Source organism: Trachemys scripta, chromosome 9, assembly GCF_013100865.1.
Source record: "Trachemys scripta elegans isolate TJP31775 chromosome 9, CAS_Tse_1.0, whole genome shotgun sequence".
NCBI lineage: Eukaryota > Metazoa > Chordata > Testudines > Emydidae > Trachemys > Trachemys scripta.
Window position 1 is genome coordinate 99,665,377 of NC_048306.1, and position 18,423 is coordinate 99,683,799.

Below are 18,423 nucleotides of genomic sequence, written 5' to 3' on the forward strand. Positions count from 1 at the left end.
ATCCCTTAGCAGCTCTGCAGCTGCTGGAGATGAAGGAAACATTCATACATAGGTATTTATAAACATTTATAGGTGCTTCCTAGTGTCACTACATAGGGGCTCCTGGACTGGATTAAGCAGGCGGGCAAGGGATTGCTGGCTCCACTCTATTTTGCTACCTCTCTGACAGGGAGTCAGATCTAATCGGAAGGGAGCGCAGCACACTGCCGTTACAGAACACAGAAGTCTTTCTAAAGGTAGCCTAACCCAACCCCTGAGAATCTTCACCACAACTTTCAGAGTAGTGGCCGTGTTAGTCTGTATCCGCAAAAAGAACAGGAGTCCTTGTGGCACCTTAGGGACTGACACGTTTATTTGAGCTGTAAAAAAAAAGATGCTCCGCCTATTATATTGATCAAATATGCTAGGGGATCAGGGTAACCGTTTCTTATTATGGTGAAGTGCATTAAGAAGAACTTGGCTGGAGGTTTGATTACTGTATTGTGTTTGTATTACTGTATTGTGTCATGCTTGTATTGCTGTAGCTAAGGGCCTGTCTTTATTTCCATGCAGGCATCACCGAGCAAGTTGATTTTTTTTGTATTGTTTTACATATTGGAGGGGGTCTAAGACATGGGATTCAGCGGAGCACTTAATCACATGCTTAACTTTAAGTACGTGCTTATTATTGACTTCAGTGGAACTTAAACGGGTGCTTGTGTTAAGCACGTGCTAAGAGAGTTCCTAAATAGGGATCAATTTAAGTGCACAAAGCATGTGACAAAGTGATTTTCGGAAAAGGGGCTCACATAAGCCACAATAACATTAATCCAGTCTTCATTTATTCCCATCCTCATAATGCCATTACAATGAAATCAACAAATGTAGAGCCCAGTCCTGGAATCATGCACGTGATCAACCCCGTGCCTTCAAAAATCACAATTCAGGCTCCCGAAAATCATGAGATTCGCCTAAAAATCATGAACATTTTAAAATAATCCATTTGGGGGAGCGTCTTTTTGTAATTTGCCTTTGGGCCTTTGCGCATCGTGTTTTCCAGCTTTTCCCTACAAGCACAAGGCCCAGCAGGTTTTTTTCCTAATGAAAGCTGAGTGTCTCGTGTAATCACCTGACTCAAGGAGCTGGAGCTGTAAGGAAAAAAAGCAAATATGGTGAGAATTGGCAACACTGTGTCACTTGTCTTACATGTGTAGTCCCCCTGAAACCGAAGAGATCTATTCATAGGAGCAAAGTCACTCATGTATCTAAGGAGTTGTATGACCAGGACCTAACAAATATAAGGGTATAGTCATCCCAGGAATAAACCCTTTTATAAACTTTTCATTTCATGGGGGGGAAGGGGAGGAAATATCCTTATTCTAAACAAAATGTATTTCTTCTGCTCCCTTTCTCCTTCCATGTATAAAAAGTACCTGTCTAGACATATGTGTTTGTCTTGTAAGCCCTACTCTTTTAAGTCATTCCTGAAGTGCTTGAGTAAATATTAAGAAGGCTCAAGGCAATAAAAGAACTTTATGACTTTTTTAAGCAGCCTGGTCCTTTCACTCCCACATTATGCTTTCAAAAAAAAAAAAAAAAGTCATATGACCTACATCTTTATCTGCTCCAGTCTGAAGGCTGCTATATATAGGTTTTGGTTATGAATGTTTTTTCCTATGAAAAGGTCAGAGCACGTACATGTACACTGGTGCGAAGCCCTGCTTATTAAAAAGCAAGCAGATGGATTTGTTAAAAAAGTCATTTCATAATGCGGCTGCTGTGAAAGGAGAATGCTTTAGCAGAAACATCCTCAGATCAATTTATGAGAAAAAGAGGTAGAAGAGTTTTGTCTTGTGATTAAATCATTTTTTTCCCTTGCCCAGCCTCCACCTCTCCCTCCACCCCCCGCCCCCCACATACATTATTTCTCTCCTCACCCGGCACCTCTGCTACCTACATTGTCCTCCACATACACGCCCTTTCCAACACCCACTGCCCTGGAAAATCTGGAGGTGGTGTCAAAAGTAGGAGTCTGCTATTCCACGCCAAGCCCATCATGATCTCAGCACAGACGGGCACCCTGGCCCTACCAAACACTGAGTGCACTCAGCTCCTGTTGACCTCAAGACAGGTTAGGGGTGCTCAGTGCCTCTTCGGGGGTGCTCAGTCCATCAGAGGATCAGGCCAGGAGTTTCCTGTCGAGAGCACTGTCCTCTGAATCTATTGTTGGGGTTTCACAACACGCGCTCCTTAGACAATAACAGAAATAATCTATGGTTTAGGAAGTGGCATTCTCAGTGCTTGGCCAGGAGGCTGTGGGTTCTGATTGCACCGGCGCCTACCCAAACCTGATGCTGCTCTGAAGTATGATTTGAAAGGCGCTTGGATGAGAGGGGCGGCTGCCCTGGGAAAGTGACACAGGAAGGTCCCATGCTGCTTAGGACCAGTGTAGAGCAGGGGGCAAAGGCCGTAAGGTCGCTGAGCCAAACTGCAGAGGAAATTCTCCATGCGTGCCTTGCAGCAGTGCAATTCCTTCAGATGAGACGGAAACCCAGGTGCCTTCTGTCACATGACCATGGCAAAGACTCACACAATGAGCTGCCCTCTTCTAGCACGGGACAAGGAGCTTTATTGGCTGAAGAACAGGATTATCTCTAAAGCTGCCCGGCCTCTCTCTCTCTTTGCATCATCGCAGAATTTCCTAAACACTCCTTCCACCTACTCCCAACCCTGCCTGCTACAGATTTAAAGAGACACGCACGTGTCCTCACGCACCCTCAGTGTCCATTGACGTCGAAGTGGAAGAGCCTTCCCAGCGTTACAAAATTACTGTAGAGGCTGAAAATTCCCCCACCCCCATTTTTGGATGAAGTTTTGAATATTTTCCATCAGCCCTAATCCCAAATTATTTTCTGCCCAGAGTGGGGGATAAGCCCAATCCTCTGCCCTTGGGAGAAGAGGTTCTCCACCCAACGCTACATGTGTGGACTATGGCGGAATACAGAAAGGCCTCTTCATTTGCCTCCCCAGGCACTGCCCGATAGGTATTGAGTTGATTGTGAAGCATCTGAGACCCGTTCACCACGAAAGGCCTTCTCTAGACTAGCTATTATTTCAGTTTCCCCCCGAGACAGGCCGCCAATGGGATTTTAACCGCCTAGACCTGTTCCAAGCAGGGACAGACAACCCGGTGGACAAAACCCTGTCTCCGCTAGTGCTCTCGTCACTCACGTGAGGAAAAAGAAAGGTTGAGTTTGCAAGTTCTTCCAGCCTAAAAATGAAACATCTCCTCTACCCCCACAGTGAGTTTGTTCTCAACGCCCCCACACGTAACCTCCACACATATTCATCAGTTTCTTTTCCCATCATGCAGCCTCTGTGTAGAGGAAAACAAAACCACAAACTGCCCTGATTGCAGGGCTCAGCTTTCCAGACCCCCTCACACACATACCACCATGTTCCCACAGAAGCTAGAGACGGAACAGTTGTCTTGGGACATGCAATCCATCCCCCATCTGCCAAAGTAGGACTGTTCTCCTACAGTAGGTTCACCTGACCCATGGGAGACAGTTCCGTGCTGTCATAGATCTCACCGTGAGGAAACGTCGGTTGATCTGCACATGGGTCTTTCTGCTTAGCTACCCTCCTGTACTCCTGTCCCTGCCACCCATACTTTGGGGATGGACTCTGGCTCCCCGCCCTGGGGCTTGTGGAACTGAGAGTTGCATGTGTCATAAGTCTGCAGGGTTCAAGAAACGTGCTGTTGCACAACCCATGCAAATGGGCTCCTGAGAGCAGTGCTTTCCACTGCCCTCCAGCCCTGTGTCCAAAGGTCCAAGCGGCCAAAGTTATCACCCGTCCACACAAGTTTGTCAATGTGCAAAGCCAAAGCACCACCTAAATCCTGATGGGGCTTAAATGAGATGCAAGTGGTGCCTAGAGCCTTTGTCAGGGATGGATGTTACCCCCCAGGGAATTTGATCCAGTGTCTGATGGGTTCTTTAGAGACCGTCTGCATGGCATCATTTGGGTGCGGGAAGGAAAGGGATTGAAATGCAGAGAATAAAATAAAAATAAAAAAACCAACCGACAACAAACGCCAAACTCATGATCTTTAAAAAATAGATATAGAACCTGGAGCCCAGCCTGAAACATGAAGCCGGGTTGTGCATATGGAAGCCCAGTGGCATTCTGGGGTGGTTATTCTGTTGTTTGCAGTGAAATCAATAAAAGGTTTAGAAAGGCAAGAATGAAAAAAAAAAAAAAAGTCTTTCCGGCTGACCTGTTGTGTCACTCGGCCGAGCGCTGTTATAGTGTGTGAGTTACTGATCGGAACGGAGAGAACCACTCAGCAACCCACTGTGACCTTACCTGGACTCACCCCTCATGCCCTGCCCCGTTCCCACTGTCCAGACTATTGGAGAAGCTTTTCAGGAGAGAGCGTCTAATTGCACCACAGGGCTTGATGAGTCTCAATGGGATCCATTAGATCAGGGGTTCTCAAACTGGGGGTTGGGACCCCTCAGGGGGTCGCAAGGGTATTACATGGGGGGGTCGCGAGCTGTCAGCCTCCACCCGAAACCCCGCTTTGCCTCCAGCATTTATAATGGTGTTAAATATATTTTAAAGTGTTTTTCATTTGGAAGGGGGGTGGCACTCAGAGGCTTGCTGTGTGAAAGGGGTCACCAGGACAAAAGTTTGAGAACCACTGACTTAGATTATTAAACACCATTCCACTGTGTGTGTGTCCGAGCTGCATTGTCCATATCTGAATGAGACTGGAAGCACCTCGGAGCAGGAATCCTGCTTCCTAGTGTAGCACTCTGCCAGCATTATCATTAAACCCAGGCACCCGGCAGTATCAGAGACACAGAGGCGGATATTGAAAGGTTTCTTTTTTCTGCGGCGGTGCTTCTCATCCTAGAGAAACCAGCTGAAAGGGCTCTGACCTTGGAACAGGGACCGGCTGTTTGTTCTAAGAGATGCTGTAGTTCAAACTATCCGGGGGCAGGTCTCCGGCCTGCGTTATGCAGGAGGCCAGACTAGATGATCACCATGGTCCCTTCTGGCCTTGGAATCGGTGACCTTGAATACAGCTGGACCCAGGACTGATCAGTGAATCAGGGGCTGAGTCTGTCAGAGCAGCACCTTAAGCCGTGTGTGGAGTCCTTGGGTCAGATCCTCAGCGGGGGTAAATCAGTCGCAGTGGAGCAACCCGAGCTGAAGATCTGGCCCACTAGCTGTGAAGTAAGGGTCCGTAATTTACTCCTCAGCCTGCATCAGGGTGAAAGAACGTGGCCCTTGTAACTGTGCCTCTGGGAGCAAAGATCCTACTGTAGGTCGCTCCAGGGAGGGTGAGGCTCCGAAGCACAATTCACCCCCCCTTCCCCGTGCGTCTCTGCACCTGGCTGCCTCCACAACACCCCCACGTGAACCGGGGAAAGTGAACTAGCTCTGGCCACGTCTCTCTTGTTGCGGGGGTGTGTGGGGGGGGGTTGTACTAATACCAAGAAAAAAGAAGAGTGCACCAGCTGCCTTAGACAGATATTTATAATGATCTCTCCCCACACACGGCAGGAAGTGAAACCCAGCTCCCAGCCAAGCCACCTCCTCCCTCCCCTTGTCGGCAGCCCCCAAGGCAGAGCGAGGACCGAGCTGTGGCCCCACCACACTATCACTCTGTAGCCAGAGGTGAGACATATTGTTTTCAGTCATCACTGTTATGATGCTGCGCGTCGGTCCTGGCCCTCCCCTGTTTCCCACGCCTTCCGGTCCCGTGAAGGCCTCGCTAGCAATGTGAAGCTGGTCACACTGCTCCCAGTAACAGCGTTAATCTGGAGTAACCTGCATCAATCCATACTTACCTCTGACCACGCAATAAGCAGCATTGACTGAAGAATAGGTTCCTAGCACCCCCAATCGCTCTCTCTCTCTTAGGGACCGTGGATGCAGCCACTGGGACTGAGAGTAAACATTTCGAGCCTGCTTCACCTGATCTTCCAGAAGCTATTTTCCGACCTGGCCTCCCCCTGCCCCCAGGACTCGAGAAACCCAGACATCCATCAAAGCCCAGCGGTTTTCCTGGCAGATGCACCCCTATGGAAGTCTATGCCTGGGTTCATTTTATTCGAGTAATACTAAAGACTGGCATTTATTTAGTGCCCCTTCTCCCAGTGATTTTCCAAGCACTTGACAAGCCATTGAGAGGGATCACACAGGCACCCACTGGAAAGCAACCCTTTCTGGAGCAGGACACAGCTACTGTTTAACCATGCACGGCAACGCTGGAAAACAACCATTGCAGAAAATGAAAAGGAATGTAGGCCGAATACCAGGGAAGAATTCCTGCCCATGAGTTCTGTTAGGCACTGGAATAGCCCCGTTGCACAAGTTGTCGGACACTGGACTACAAAAGTGCTGGAGTATATGCAGTATTCTAGGGAAACTACTCTACACTAACCCCTGATGGGACATCATCAAACGCGCCTCGCCTACTGAGGATTGTAACGCCAGCCTGCGTGCCCACGGCTGATGGCATCACACCAGGCATTGTGTGGTGGAGTTCCCAGATCTGGCTCAGTCCTGTGAATCCACTGTCCCTTCCTTGTCCTTTAGTTGATTGACAGCATCCCTTCTGTAGTCATAGTATCATAGAATCATAGAATATCAGAGTTGGAAGGGACCTCAAGAGGTCATCTAGTCCAACCCCCTGCTCAAAGCAGGACCAATTCCCAGCTAGTCCTAGAACATGTGAGCCACACAGAATTGGGCTAGCATGGCTGATGATCAGCTGAGCCACGTGAAACGGTTTAGCATGTTGCCGCCTTGAACAATCACAATCAAAGACCAAGGGACAGATTCTGATCTCAGTGAGGTCCCTTGGCTACAGTGTGGATTTACACGATGGGTCTGTCTTCATTGCAGAAGACCAGGTTAGCTACCTCAGGTTAGAACAGCAGTGAAGACATGGCGGTTCAGCTTTGAGCTCACCCTAGCAGCTCACGTTAAAGCCTACTAGGGAGCCTGGGGTTGACCTCGAGTTGCTAACCTGAGATAAACGTGGAGTTGCCATGTCTTCCCTGCTATTTTAACCTGAGTTACCCAACCCGAGCTAAGAACTCAGTGTAGACACTCCTTCTGTAACTGAGATCAGAATCTGGAGCCAGATGTTGGGCATTGCATTCTGTGGGGGGAGGAGAGGAATCCTCCAGGATACCCCAATTCTGTCTCTATATTTGTTCTACGCTTGCTCCTTTAAGTCAGCTGCCGGGTAGTTATAGGGGATGGACAGGTGTTAGCTCCGTCTCCCACCCCTACAGTGTAGCCACCGTAATGGGCATTTAAAACTGCCCCTCAGAGATCCCAACAAGAGACTGCAATCACGTTTTCTCCTGAGGAGACTGAATTGCTCGCTGAGTGTTATTTTCGTATCAGACTATTTGTGATGGTCGCAGTAAATTTATACCATTGGCAAATTGGCCTGGCAGAAGAGGCAGACGGCGATCTGGATTCAGACCTTGGGCCAGTTCCATGGAACGAGGGCTGCTTGAGAGAGGTGTTTATAGGGCTTGGACCATGGCAGGGTGACCTTTTGTCTCATTAGCTTGATCTGCAAGGCCTCAATCGAAGCTCTTTTATTACTGCTCATCACGCCAATAAAAACGCTCTGTAGATGGTACTTGGCAGCCACCCGCTCACGTCCCGAACCAGAGGACAAAAGCCTGTTGCAAGGACACAATCTGCTAGGTTTAGTGAAGGGCAGGAAGAGAATTTGCCAGATTTCGTGACAGTTTCGTGGCTGTTCCTGGGCCTCCTTGTTCCTTGCCTCTGCCCTCAACCCATCCCTGCTCCTACTTTGCCTCACTCCAGGTAAGCCAGTCTTGACCCTCAGCTGCAATTCCTGGCTTCTCACGTTGTCTCTGACCCTGGGCTCTGGCCTCTCACTCTGGTTCTGAGCCTGGGCTCCTATTCCTGGCTAGTGACTCCTGCTCTAACCACTAGGCATGACTCCTACTCTAACCGCATCTTACAATTAGGACATCAGACACAATGGCACTGTACTAGGGCAGGAGATACAGAAAAAGAAAACCGGCCATCAAGGGTATGTCTACACTGCAAAAAAAGTAGCAAAATACACTAAGTAACAGGAGTGGAAGCAAGGGATGAGGGTGATTTGTGCCCTCTCTGGATAAATCCAGTGTGACTCTTAAATTCTTCCAGCAGCCAGGTACCATAATGAGAGGTGGTTAGAAATACTGATGGATAAAGGGATAGAAAGAGACAGAGGGACAGAGTGTAACTGACCAGTTTAGTTTCCGTGTCCAAGACAAATTAAATGCAGAGTGAAAAAGCCACTGATGAAAATGAGATCTGGTCCACATCAGTCAAGGCCTTTGGATCTGGGGGCTTCATTCTAGTCCATCTCTAATGGAAAGTAAATTTAATTTTTATGATTCAGTCTGTTTTAATGATTTACGGTGTTATAGTGACTGAGCTAAGGACGTATGCTTTGGGTTGCTGACTTTTACATGGACAGTGTCCCTTTAATTACCACCTTCGTTTTTTTTAATCTGTCATGCCATCACCTTTCTTTATTGTTTCCAACACCGGTCAGCAAAAGCATGGCTCAGTGTGTCTTCTGCCTTCATTGAGCAGCACACAGGGAATGTGCCTATTACAAACTGACACAATAATCCCAAAGTATCAGACAACTGAGTGTTTCTACACCTAACGGGAACATGGGTAAAGCAAAACTACCGTGTGTCTAATCTGGAGATTCTCCCCACATACATTGTTGGCCTGGACCTCAGCTAGACCAACTGGAGTCAAAGAGTGCCCCAATGAAAGGTCACTTTTCATTGATTTGAGGGAAGGTCTCTGATATAACTTCTGATCTCAGCGCCGCAAGGAAATAAGGGTCTCCACAGAAGTAACATCTAGGCCAGTGATACTCAGACCTCAGTGGTTCAGGAGCCAAATTAGCGATCAACATTACCCAAAAGAGCCACGGTCGTGTGGCTTCATCGTCTCATTTACGATAGCACTGTATATTCAATCACACACTGGTTTAATATCATGTGCTGCAAAGAGCCGCAGGAAACACATTAAAAGAGCAACTTGGAGCACAAGAGCCTCAGAGTATTACTGATCTAGGTGGACAAGTCTATGATTTACTTTGGTAGCCTCTGTAGGATTTACAGGCCCAGTCTGCAACAAAATCAGGGCTTGTCTACACTTACCGTGGATCGATGCCACAGCGATTGATGCACCGGGGGTCGATTTAGCAGGGACTCACTAAATCGACCACCCATTACTCTCCCATCAATTCCAGTACTCCACCAGAACGAGAAGCATAAGGTAAGTCCACGGGAGAGTTTCTCCCATCGACCCAGCGCAGTGTAGACACCACAATAAGTCGACCTAAGGTACGTCAACTCCAGCTACGTTATTCGGGTAGCTGGAGTTGCGTAACTTGGGTCAACTTAACCCCGTAGTGTAGACCTGCCCTCAGACATCCGTCCACATCAACTATGGAATGTGGTGTTCCTATGAAGAGCTGGATTTTGTGCTTAAATATTTGGGGAACAAAATTCCCACCCTGGTTAAAATTGTAGGTGTAATTAAAATACACGCACCATCATAGATTTCTACAGATTTATAATTATGTAATAATTATAATATTAATAAATCTATAAATAACTACAGAGCAATACAACTTTGGGTCCTCAGAAGATTCAACTGCCATTGTACATGATCCATGTTTTTTCCTGGTTTAACTACACTGACTATTCATAGATTGCAAGGTCAGAAGGAACCATTGTGATCATCTAGTCTGACCTCCTTGATAACACAGGCCAGAGAACTTCCCCAAAATAATTCCTAGAGCAGAGCTTTTAGAAAAACATCTAATCTTGATTTAAAAATGGCCAGTGATGGAAAATCCACCATGACTGTAGGTTAATTACTTTTGCTGCTAAAAATTTGCAGCTTATTTAGAATCTGAATTTGTCTAGTTTCAACTTCCAGCCATTGATTGGATCATGCTATAGCTTTCTCTGCTAGATTGAAGAGTCCATTGTTAAATATTTGTTCTCGATGTAGGTACAGATTATAATCAAGTCGCCCCTTAACCCTCTCTTTGTTAAAATAAATTGATTGAGCTCTTTGAGTCTATCACTATACGGCGTGTTTCCTAATCCTTTTCTCATTTTTGTGGCGCTACTCTGAACCCTGTCCAATTTATCAACCTCCTTTTTGACTTGGGAGCATCAGAACTGGACACAGTGTACCAGCAGCAGTTGCACCCGTAGAGGTAAAATAACCTCTCTGCTTCTACTCAAGATTCCCCTGTTTACGCAGCCCAGGATTGCATCACCCTGGGAGCGCATGTTCAGCTGATTATCCACCACGACCCCCAAATCTTTTTCAAAACCAATTCTTCCCAGAATAGAGTCCCCTATCATGAAAGTGCAGCCTCTATTCTTTGCTCCTAGATGTATACATTTACATTTAGCTGTATTAAAACATAGATTGTTTGCTTGCATCCAGTTTACCAAGAGATCCAGATCGCTGTGAATCAGTAGGGTGACCAGATGACAAAGGTGAAATATCGGGACGCGGTAGCTGCAGCAGGTGGGAGCCGGGCTGGGGGGATCCGGCTAGACCCCCTGCAGCACTAGATGGGGGGTTGGCGCGCCTGCAGGGCAGAGTCTTCTTGTGACGCCCACCGCCAGGCGGCATAGCCCCGTCTCCACTCGACTCTATGGTGGCCGCAACAGCTGAGCGCACCCTGGCCCGGAGCTGCCAAGCCCGCGTGCTGCGCTAGATCCCCAGGGCAGCCTGGCTCATTTCCCAGCTGCCCTCCCCACCCAGGCCGGGTTGCTCTGTGAGCCATGGGCGCGATGCAGGAGGCCCAGGCCTGCCTCGCCTCCTACCGGGGGCTCGGGCGGAGGGAGCCGCTGCGGGATCTCTGCCGGGCCGTGCTCACCTTCCTGGAGAAGCTGGACTGAAGCAGTTCGCAGGGTGAGTGCTGGGTGCCCCTCCCTCCAGGCTTGCGCCGCCTGGAGCTGATCAACACAAGCCTGGGAGGGAGGAGGAATGCGGCGTGCTTGGGGAAGAGGCGGGTCCAGGGTGGGGATTTGGGGAGCGATCCAATGGGGGAAGGAGGGGGCGGAGTCAGGGCGGGGTGGGGGGGCGTGAGCCCCTCCGGGCTCTGCCTGTGCGCCGGAGCAGAGGGCAAAATTGCTTGTTCGTCCAGTGTCCTGACCGATGTTCGGTCGGGACGCGGGACAACCAAGCAAATATCGGGACAGTCCCGATAAAATCGGGACGTCTGGTCACCCTATGAATCAGTGACCTGTCCTCTTCATTATTTACCACTCCCCAAATTTTTGTGTCACTACAAACTTTATCAGTGATAATTTAATGGGTTTTTTTCAGATCACTGATAAAAATGTTAAATACCGTAGGGCCAAGAATCAATCCCTGCAGGACCCCACTAGAAATATACCCACTCTATGGCAATTATCCATGTACAGTTATATTTTGAGACCTATCCGTTAGCCAGTTTTTAATTCATTTAATGTTACCATGGTAATTTTATATCATTCTATGTTTTAATCAAAATGCCATGATGCACCAAGGCGAAGTCTAAGAAATTTAAGTATTTCACATCAGCACTATCACCTTCATCTACCAGTCTTGTAATCTCATCAAAAAAGTCATCCAATTAGTTTGAAAGGATCTATTTCCCATAAGCCCATGTTGATCTGCATTAATTACATTGCCCTCCTTTAGTTCTTTATTAATCAAATCATGTATCAGCTGCTCCATTATCTTTCCTGGGATAGATGTCAGGCTGACACACCTATCATTACCCACGTCATCCCATTTCCCCTTTTTAAAAATTGACTTTCTTCCAGGCTTCCAAGACTTATTGAAAATCAATCCAAACAGTCCAGTGAGCTCCTCAGTCAGCTCTTTAAAACTCTTGGATGCAAGTTCTCTGGATCTACTGATTTAAAAAATGTTTAACCTGAGTAGCTTCTGGTCAACAGCCTCCGGAGGTACTAGCAGAATGGAAAGACCGTTGTCATCATCATAAGATGAGACAATATCATCTATTTTCCCTCCAAATGGAGAACAGTAATATTTATTGAACACTTCTGCCTTTTCTGCATTATTATTGATAATTCTGCCATTTCCATCTAGCACCGGACCCATAATTTCCAAGTAGCTACTCCTGATTTGCACCAGCATAAGGGTGGGGGAAGTCAGGTCTATTAATGTTTCAAGAGTAACTCATTTCCCTATTGGGAAGTACCTATTGCAGGGGTTCTCCAACTTGCTCATGGCAGGCACATTCTAAGATAGCCTTGTGGACCACCTGGCCTGCCATGCATGAGTTTGCGATGTCCACCCTTTGGGCCAACACCAGGGACTTCTATAAATCCCAGCTTAAATTATAAATAAATTAATGGAGATATCCCATCTCCTAGAACTGGAAGGGACCTTGAAAGGTCATCAAGTCCAGCCCCCTGCCTTCACTAGCAAGACCAAGTACTGATTTTGCCCCAGATCCCTAAGTGGCCCCCTCAAGGATTGAACTCACAGCCCTGCGTTTAGTAGGCCAATGCTCAAACCACTGAGCTATCCCTCCCCCAGAGATAAAGCAATAGGCTGTCCAGCTGGAGCTGTGTCAGACCCACATCCAATGGAGACGGGGCACAGAGCAGGACACGTCACACACATCCACCCAAGGGTTAGAAGTTAGAGCTGGTTGGAAAAATCCCATCAAAACTGTTTTTCAACAGAAAAGTAGGTTTTTGACAAAAACCCCAAAACTTCAGAACCCCGAAGTTTCAGTTTGGAAAGTCTGCTGCTGTGGTTCATGGGACTTGTCGTTCAGCTGCCTCATTCCCCTCATGTGCCACACTGCAGCCGGGGAGTCCCATTATGCAAGGCGGATCTGCAAGAGGGAAGCCCGTGGAGTATCTTGGGAGATGTAGTCCAACCTGGTGGACCAGGTCATTAAAGAGCATGGGGTTATGGGACTCCCAAACGACAACTTCCGTGATCCACCGTGTCATGGACTCCCAAGATGCACCACTGTTTCTCAGCAAGAGGGGGCAACCAGGGTGCATCATGGGAGATGTTATCTAGTCAAAGAGCCCTGTGCATAGAAATGAATGGGGGCTTGGGGCCCCCAAACTGTAACTCCCATGAGGGACTGCAGCAGTATTCCCGAATCAACATTTTTTGATTTTTTTGCTGAAAAATTGAAATTTGCCACAGAAGCCCCCACTCCCGCCACCACCAATTTTCTGACCAGCTCTATTAGAAATGCATGGATCATTCCCCTCCGGGAGGCAATCCTGGAACATTTCTCTGTCTTCTACCGCCAACACTGGATCAAGGCAGCTAAAATACAACAGCCCCATTAACAAGCATCTCAGCCCCTGTCTCGCCTGGTAGCAGGGCCTGCAGCAGCCCTGACGGGCCAGCTCCAGAGCGAGGTGCTGTCACTCTGCCGGAGGCATCTGCTGCATTTACCGGGGGCTGCCTGTGTGGGGAGGGGCTGCCTGTGTTTCCAAGATCCTGGGGGTGAGAGTTCCTAGGTGTTGCTGAGGAGACAAGCCAGGCTAAGTAATTAGCACCCAGGGAGCGGGGTCTGCAGATCAGGGCAAAACTGGATCTGCCAACTCTCGAGGTATCCAAATCTGCCTCTCCCCCAGAGAGACTCTCAGCGGGTGCCTCTCATCCCAGCCTTTCACCCCTTCCCAGCCCCTGGCCAGACTCTCATTCCCAGCCCTTCATCTTCTTCCTCCCATTCCCCAGCCCTTCATCTTTCTGCCAAATGAGGCAGCCCAGCCTACCCCATCAGGATGCTGATTGGAATGACTCCCGACCGCATGGCACATTGCTGTCAGCTGCCCTGACTCTCACTCCTGGGCCTGCCCCAGAGTTTGTGGTACAGATCTCAGGGATCCTGCCTCACCGCCCCTCCACCCCGCCCCAAACTGGGAAAGCAGCAGAACAAGCAGCACGGATTGCAGGTCGGGGAACCCTACCCACATGCAATTCAGCAGAACTTCTACGACCGCTCGTGAGCTGATGGGCTTGCCAAGCAGGTACGGTATTGACTGTGTTTCCCAGGCAGGCATCGCAGAAGATGCAGTTATATAAGGATTTTGGGGACAGCCAGGGCACCGTCTGCACCTCCAGCTCGGTCCCCGCCTGTCTATGGTATAATGTGGAATGTGATTCTTCATCATCCATGTCCTCCTTGGCGTAGCCCACCCCCCACAGGGCAATGTTGGCATTGACCTAGATCCACTGTCTGGCAAACTCTGGAGTGGATACTAGGGCAAACTAAGCAGCCCGTGGCTGTATCACCCCACCCCCTCCCCACCCCACACGCACAACCCATCCCAGAGATGTCAATTCCCTTTTCACTAATGAACTGGGCTCATTTCCTGCGTGTACTGTCGGAGGAATACGATCTTGGCAGGAGTCGTACATCCCCAACATTCACCCATATGGAAAGGTGCCATATGGAAAAGCGACGCAGGCGGAAAGCCACTGAGTGCAGGTCCCGGTCTCTGGCTTCCCCGACTGTCAGGAACTGGGAACACTATGGGGGTGGCGACAAGAATGCAGTTAACCGAGGGTGGGAGAACTTCACAGCAGTGTCTCCGAGGGTTGTCACCCATCCTGTTGCTTTTCTGTCCCGATTTGAACAGGAAGCTCCCATGTCCTGCAAGCCCCAAATAACTGAGACATGCCCCACGCGCCAGCAGTGAGCATAGGGGCAGTGCATCCAAGGCAGATGGCTAATGTGGTGCCACTCTCCCAGTCCCCTCTTCCCCGCAAGTAAGTCCCTGCTGGTGCTGGAAGAGAACTGAGAGGCAGACACCTTCCCTCCCTGCCCCGGGGCCCTCATGGGTTCAGAGATTCACAGACTCTAAGGCCAGACGGGACCACTAGGATCATCTAGCCCAACCTCCTGTACAAATGCTCTCTCTTGCATCCCAAAGCCTCTTTGCAGACACGGGGAGCAGGGCAGTGTCACCATTCACAAACCTCGTACAAACGGCCCACCGAATTTTTCCCAGAAGCTGGATGAAGGCAATTCTTTTAGAAAGAGATATCATCTCATTATAAAGACTCCAAGCCCGCCACCACGCCAGCGAACTGTCCCACCTTCACAGGTTTAACCCTCCTCACGGCTAGGAAACTGCATCTTAGCTCAAGGTTGAATTTGTCCAACTTCACCTTCCAGCCACTGGATCTTTTAATGCCTCTCTTTTCCACATGTAAGTAACTACCAAGTCACCTCTCAGCCTTCGCTTCAATCAGATGACTAGATCGAGTTCCTTAAGCTTCAAATCACAGTCCCTGGATCGTTTTTATGGCCTTCCTTTGAACTCTCTCCAGTATTTCCACATCCTTACTGAAGTGTGGACAGCAGAACTGGATACGGTGTTCCCGCAACAGTCTTACCAACTCTGGGAACAGAGGCAAAACCACGTTGCTACTTGACAGTCCCTTGGTTATACATCCAAGGATCACATTAGCCCCGTTAGTCCCAGCCTTGCACTGACAGTGCATGCAGAGGTGGTTAGATGACCCCAAGTCCTTTTCTGAGTCACTCCTTTCCAAGACAGACTCCCATTCTGTAGGTATAACCTGCACTGCTGGTTCCCAGGTGTATTACCTTGCATTTGCCTGTATTAAAAAGACATTTTGTTGGATTGTGACCATTTGACCGGGTGATTCAACCGTAACTTGTCCTCCTCTCTTTACTCTTCCAGTCTTTGTGTGATCTGCAAACGTTACCAGCAAAGATTTTAGTTCATTCTCCAGATTCTTGATAAAAATTATTCAAAAGCATTAGACCAAGGACTCATCTCTGGGGGACCCCACTAGAAACAGCCCAACCCATTGATCTCTCCCCATGAACCGCTACATTTTGAGATCTGTCAGTGAGCCAGTAATCCATCTAATACGTCCCGTTAACTCCAGATAATGCAAGTCGCTAAATCATGTACTACTAAATCAGATGCCTTTGAGAAACTCAGGTACACTGTATCAAAGCCATTGCCTTTATCAACCAGACCTGTCATCTTGTCAAAAAACAACAACAGGTTTGTTTGACAAGACCTACTTTCCCTGGAACCACGTTGACTGGACTTAATTATATTTTTAGCCTCTAGTTTTTAATTGCTAGAGTCCCAAATCAGCTGTTCTATTATTTTGCCCAGGATCAATGCCAAGCGAACAGATCTATAGTTCCCTGGGTTGTCCCTTTCATCCTTCGAAATGCTGGAATTACATTGGCAGTCGTTCAACCCTTTGGAATTCTCAGTTCTCCAAGATTTGATGAAAATTAACTTTTCTGGTCCAGAGAACTCCTCAGCTGGTTCCTTTAAGACGCGTAGGTATAAGTTACCCAGGAATGATGATCTGAAAATGTTTAATTTTAGCAGATGCTGCCTCACAGCCTCTTTAGTTACAGCTGGTAAACGTTCTCGTCCATCCACGTCATCATATGGGATGGCTACGTCCTCCCGCTTTGTGCCAAACAGACAGCAGATATACCTGTTGAACGTTTCTGCCTTTTCTGCATCCCTGTTTAGGATTTTTACCCTCTGCATCTAGCAAAAGGCCTAGACGTAAGAGTTCTTTGTGTTCCTAATAGATTCCCTGCTTCACATCCATTCTCATAGAGCCAGACACGGGTAGTGTCAGCGCTCCTCAACTGGAGATAGAGCCATTGTGACATGGGGCTTTCGAGCATGTCGGGGACAGTGAAAATAGAGAGGATGGTCCCACCTGACTGCTGACCAAGATTTAGTAAAGCAGTAGAGAAGCGCCAAAGAATGCAGGCCAGGTTTCACATTATTCAAAGAATATATCTGGGGGCAGGACTCACTACGACCCCATGAGTTAGGGAAGTGTCATCATCCCAATTTTACAAACGGGGAAACTGAGGCACGGAGCGGTTTAATTCCCCTGGGGCTGTTCTAACTTACACCAGGGACCAGAACAGAATGCTGGCAGGTGGTAGCGGGTCAATTTGACTCCCTGCTCCTAAGTTATGTTGGGCGCAGCTCAAAATCCAGCCCATTGCTCATTTATTAACTAATCAACATTACGGCTGTAGTTTCTTGGTTTAAAATGCTGCTGTGGATGAAAATAAAACGGTTTCCTCCTTCTCGCCTCCGACACCACGGTGTAGATCAACACCACTCGTTGAAGACAGAAACTTCGCTAAAGCCGAGGATTAAAAGAAGCATAAAAATGCACGGGCAATGCTGCAAATATTTCCACTGCAAAGCTTGAAAATTTGCTAGCACCTGGGGATAATATTAATCTCCTTCTCAGGAAAGGCCTCCATCCATATTTACCAGGCCATTCTTCACCATCACCTTCCTGGAGTAATGCTGCTACCTTTCACTGCAAAGCGGGGACACGTTCGTCACCTCCCCTGCAAAGGGCAAACGAGGTTCCGAGAGTAAAACCAGGTCGTCTGACTCCGGCCAGCATATTGACGGGGCAGTAGAGAGAGCATCAGTGCCTAACTCCGTGACTGCTAGCTGCCAGACAGGAACTCTCGCTAGGAAATGAGCTCTCCGCCTTTCAATCCTTTTGCTTATACAAACCCGGAGCTCCAAGCAGAGGGTTGCTGCTTAAATAGAATTTTTGACTGATGAACCTCCCCATATACCCAAATGGGGGTGAAGGCTGGAGCAGCAGTTGGTTAATATTTTTAGGCCCAGGTCCACGTGGTGGGAGGATCCGATGTACATTCTCAGGCAATCATCTCATACGACATAAGTCCGGCTCCCCCCAAGTCCTAGCAGCACCGACGTGATGAATCAGCGAGCAGCAGCCGTTTCTGCCGCTGGCCTGTCATTATGGGGTTTTATGATTCAGCCCCCTTCCACCACCACACACAGATGCCACCTGCTCAAGGCAGGAAACCTCCAGTGAAACCAGGCTTTCTAGGAAATTCAGGCTCCTAGATCATGAATAAATACTTGAAAGTCAAATGCATCCCCCAAGACGGAGAGCACCTGCTGCTGGCTGGCTCATGGCATCAGGAGGCAGCAGGCACTCGTGGGAATGGCGCACAGGCACAGAGCTCACAGCGGGCAAGGACTCCTGGGAGCTAAATCCTTGCAGAGGTCAGACAGAATACAGACGCTCGTGGGAGCCGGGCACTAGCAGCGGGCAGAGAGTTTGCAAGAGCCAGGTGCTAGCAGTGGGCTGTGAGACTACGGCAGCTCGTGGGAGCAGAAGCCCAGCACAGAGCTGTGCAGTAGCTCATGGGAAATAAGTTCTGGTCTGACTCGAGCTCTGCCATTGAGCGCTAATGACACACTAGCTGCCTGTGGCCAAAAGCCAACATTCTTTGCCATCCTTGTGGCACTGAGCCATAGC